This window comes from Nannospalax galili, unplaced genomic scaffold, assembly GCF_000622305.1.
Source record: "Nannospalax galili isolate Female #2095 unplaced genomic scaffold, S.galili_v1.0 scaffold868, whole genome shotgun sequence".
NCBI lineage: Eukaryota > Metazoa > Chordata > Mammalia > Rodentia > Spalacidae > Nannospalax > Nannospalax galili.
In genome coordinates, this window is record NW_008357487.1 from 432,077 (window position 1) to 436,372 (window position 4,296).

A 4,296-nucleotide genomic window follows, 5' to 3' on the forward strand; every position below is an offset into this window, starting at 1 on the left:
CAAGGCTGGACTATAGAGTGATGGATTCGGGATTTGCTTTCAGGTATTTTGACAGCTGTTGGAGTGGTTAGAATCAGTGTCAGTTCCTTCTCAAAGGCTTCACCATGTGGAAGCAGGATCCAGGGGCTCTCAGGCAGTCCCCTGTGTTCTCTGGCCCTCTGCCGGAGGGAGGCTAGAACTCGGCACTCTCTCAAATTTGATTCCTTTTAAAAAGTTGAATAATATTCTACTTTGTTTATCTGTTCATCCGCCATTTAGACACTTGAATGATTTCCATCATTTGTTGTTGTAACAATGCTATGAGCATGTTGTAAATTACAACTCATATGGCGAGCCTATGTGTGGTTTCTTGAAGAACTGTGATGGTCCTCCACTGCATTTTCTCCACTTTGCTTCCCTACCAGCCACCACCAGCATTCTAATTTTTCCCACATTCTAACACGTTTTTAACTACCATTTCTTTTTTTTTTCAGTTTTTTAAACTTTAAGGTGACTTTTGAGGTGTGTGTGTGTGTGTGTGTGTGTGTAAGAGAGCGTGAGAAAATGAGGAGAAAATTATAGTTCCTTTTCAAATGCATTTTTTTCTGTTTCTCTGCGAAAAATGTCATTACGATTTTGGTAGACATAGCATTCAATATACAAATCATTGTGAGTAGAATTCACTATTTATTATTAGCAATAAACTACTCGAACAATACCAAGTCTTCTAATCTATGAGTATGGGACATCTTTCCATTTATTTCTGACTTAAAACTTTTAAAGCAATATTTGTAGTTTTCTGTGTATAGATTTTTTGCCTTTTTTTATTATACTTCCAAAGTATTTTATTTTTTGATGTTATTATAAATTCAATTATTTTCTTAATGTTCCTTTCAGCTTGTTTCCTGTTAATGCTTAGAAGTATTAACTGATTTTTGTTTTTTTGAAAAAATGTGTTGGGGTGAATTCCTTTTAAAAAAACGTAAGACATTAGGTATCACATAAACTCAGAACCAAAGATATAAGCCATTGTTCTGTGCACGTTTTTGAAGGTGTCTGTATATTTCTTCTCCTAGAGCTCTGAGCATAGAACTACTGGAAGCCAAAGAAGTAGAAAAGGGATAAAAGAGCGAGCCTACATAAGAACCGATCTGAGCCAGGTATCCTAGCACTTGGCAATAGAGATAGGAAGTCAGGAGTTCAAGGTCACCCTTAACTTCATAGTGAGTTTGAAGGCAGCCTGGATCTCATACGTACACACACACACACACACACACACACACACACACACACACACACACACAAAGATGATTTGTCTCTTGCTAAGGAAATCACTAGGAAACAAAATCCTTCTCACCTCTAGTGCACATATTGTATATCAGTCTCCATGAAGACATTTGGCATACAGAAGTGAGCAAAACTCAAAGTTCCGTCATCACTTGCTTCTTCTAGTCTAGTAGGAAAACTTTGAAAACACCAAAACACCATGTAAAACATAGAATATATCTACGCTCTGGAAAAGCAAAGCAAATGAGAAAATGGGGATATTTTCAGTGTAGTGCAGGTATTTGGTAGTCAGCGATGATTGAACACAGAAGTGATGCTGGTTCCAAGACCTGCAAGAGGTGATGGAGAGCCCACAGATGGCCATGGCTTGAGTCCTACAAGAATGAACAAGGAGGCTGGGCTAGTGGTGCAAACTAGGTCCAGGGAGCATTTGGAAGGCATCAGGAACTGTGTGTGATGTCCAGATCTTACTCTGAGATATAGAATCTCTTTAGGAGACATGAAATGGAATGTGACAGGGATATGCTTGAGTCCATTTTCATATTTAGAAGCCGTGGTTCCTCAGGCAAGTTATGTTTCTTGCCTGAGAAACGTATTTAAATAAACATGTATCATATTTAAATATACCCCAGTGAATACCTCATGTCATCTAGAGGAAGAGGAAACAAAGCAATGCCTATGGAAATGCTTCGTAAAACATCCAGCTCTGCAACTCTAAGAAATTACATATGTCATTCTTGCTTCCTGTGCCTGCTTGAAGATGGGAGCATTCTGCTTTCTGCTCTTGTTCCAGCCACCTGCTGCCACCATGCCTCCCTGCCATGACGGACTAATTCCCCTGAAACCAATAAAGGAACACAAAGAGGAACAAGAAGAAATGGGGGAAATGAAGACACTGAGGAGATAAAGCAGCAGAATTTGGTGTATCAACTAGAAATGAAAAAAAAAAGAAGTTAAACAAGAAAAAGAAAGAGATTGATGAAAGCGGGAAGCTATTTTTCTGACCTTGTACATAAGAAAGATATCATCAGAGCTGTGGAACAGCAGCAGCAAGAGGAGGAAGATGAAAAGATTAGAGTGCTTATGAAAGCAAAAACCATCTCATACAAAGGAAGGAAGACAAAGATGAAATCCACAGGCAAATGGAAGAACGGAGAGGAAGAATAAATTACTTGCGGAGGGAACTAATGAAAGAGAAACTTGATGCTGAAGATTTGATTATTGCTGGAGATACCGCTGAAGCTGAGGCTGAACGGGAGGAAAAAGAAAAACATGAAAAAATCAAGCAGAATTGAAGGCAATTGCATGATACAGAGCCAATGTGATGAGAAATAAAGAGGAAGGAGAAAGACACAGAAAGATAGTCTCTAAAGAACAACGGCTGTCATAAAAGCAGATAGGATCTTCTGGGAGCTTGAAAAGAACAACAGCTCAAAGCTAGTAAAGAGCAAAGAGCAACACCAAGTTCAAGATGCCCATGTTCAACAAACGGCCACAAGGGAGTTTAATGCAAAACAGACAAAAGAAGCAGAATTAGATTACTACAAGCTCTCACAGCTGAAAAAGAACTTCAGAGTTATGCCAGAGAAGTCATTGAACTTGAATCTGAATCAGCAGCTAACTACACTCATCCTCTGAAAAAAGCTGTACAAGGACTGTGGGTGGGTGCGGACCAGCCCTTGTGGGCAGGGATGGATTAAGAGCAAGCTATCAGGCAAATGATGTTACTGGAGTCCGGCTCCCTTTTTTATAACTCTTGAAGATCAAGATCCAATCATTTTCAGAAGTCTAAGGGAAGGCTAGGTTTTACATGGTAGATAAGTTTTTTTTTTTTTTTAATGATTCACAGATTTTATTGTAACAAATGTGAGCTACAGATATAAATGGAATTTGTTCATAAAATGTCTCATCTCTATTAAATGATGCCTGATTTGATTTTCTACAGTATTTCCATTAAATACATGTAAAAAAGTCCAAGGCTGTTCAGGTTCCTTTTTTATTGTGGTAAAATAAATATCTAAAGCAAAAAAAAAAAAAAAAATTACATATGTCCTTTGCAAGGTCTTACTTGAGGACTTGAGGCCATTTTACAGCTCTAGTCAGGAGCCTCCAAGTAAAGTTGGCTGGGAAAAAGATTAAGAGTACAGAGTTTCATCAGTCTACCATGGTCCTTTCTCAAACGGAACCCCTTCCCTTTAAAACAGGCTCAGGTCTGGGAAGTGATTGAGGGATATTCTATGTGTTTATGAATCAAATTAGACTTTCATTCACTTGACCTATAATTTCTATGCTGACACAAATCAAGAAAGAATTTAGTACGCTTCCTGTTTCTTTTCTGGGTATACCACTAACAAGTAGACAAGCCAAGGGCCTACACAGATACACTGTCATGATTGCTGTTGTCCAGTGATAGCTATGCCAATCTTGCCTTTGACGCCTGAGTCCCCTGTCACTCTGGGATCCAGTTACACTGAATTTAGGTTTCCCAATTCAGTGACTGAACTTCTCACTGTAAAGATCAGCTTGTGGCACTCTACAAAGATGCTGGGATTCTCCTTATAAACTTACGCTTATAGCTGTGGGTAAAAGCTACTCCTTCTAAACCTGCCTAGTGTGGATTAGGGTATTTTAAGTAGTAAATCCATCCCAGTATTTTGGTCTCTCTAAACCTCTGAATCCCTTCTACATTAGGTTGTAATAGGCCCAACATGTCCAGCTCACTCTCTGTGGGCCACCATTGGATCTATGTTTCAACCAAATAACTGAACTGCTAAAGTTCTTTCTGACTTCCTGAGCAGCTGCAAAATAAATACAGAATCTCTCCTCAGTGCTTTTCCACCATGATTGCATGCCCTTAATATCAAAACAACCTACATTTTTCTCTTCTTGGGGGAAAAATATCCTGGCTACCGTCTCATGGAATACATTTTAAGGGGAACATATTTCTTAAATTTAGTAGGCGGCATTAAAGGCAAGAGGGGACAGAGGAAGGAATGACACGACTAGTTGGCTGTTCTAACACTGAGTACC

The 4,296-nt window shown here is 39.1% G+C and overlaps 1 pseudogene; it reads left to right on the plus strand.

The window, feature by feature from the left end:
• The window catches only part of LOC103751609, a 12,530-nt pseudogene extending 9,447 nt beyond the window's left edge, over nucleotides 1–3,083 (plus strand).
• Nucleotides 3,084–4,296: the final 1,213 nt, after the last annotated feature.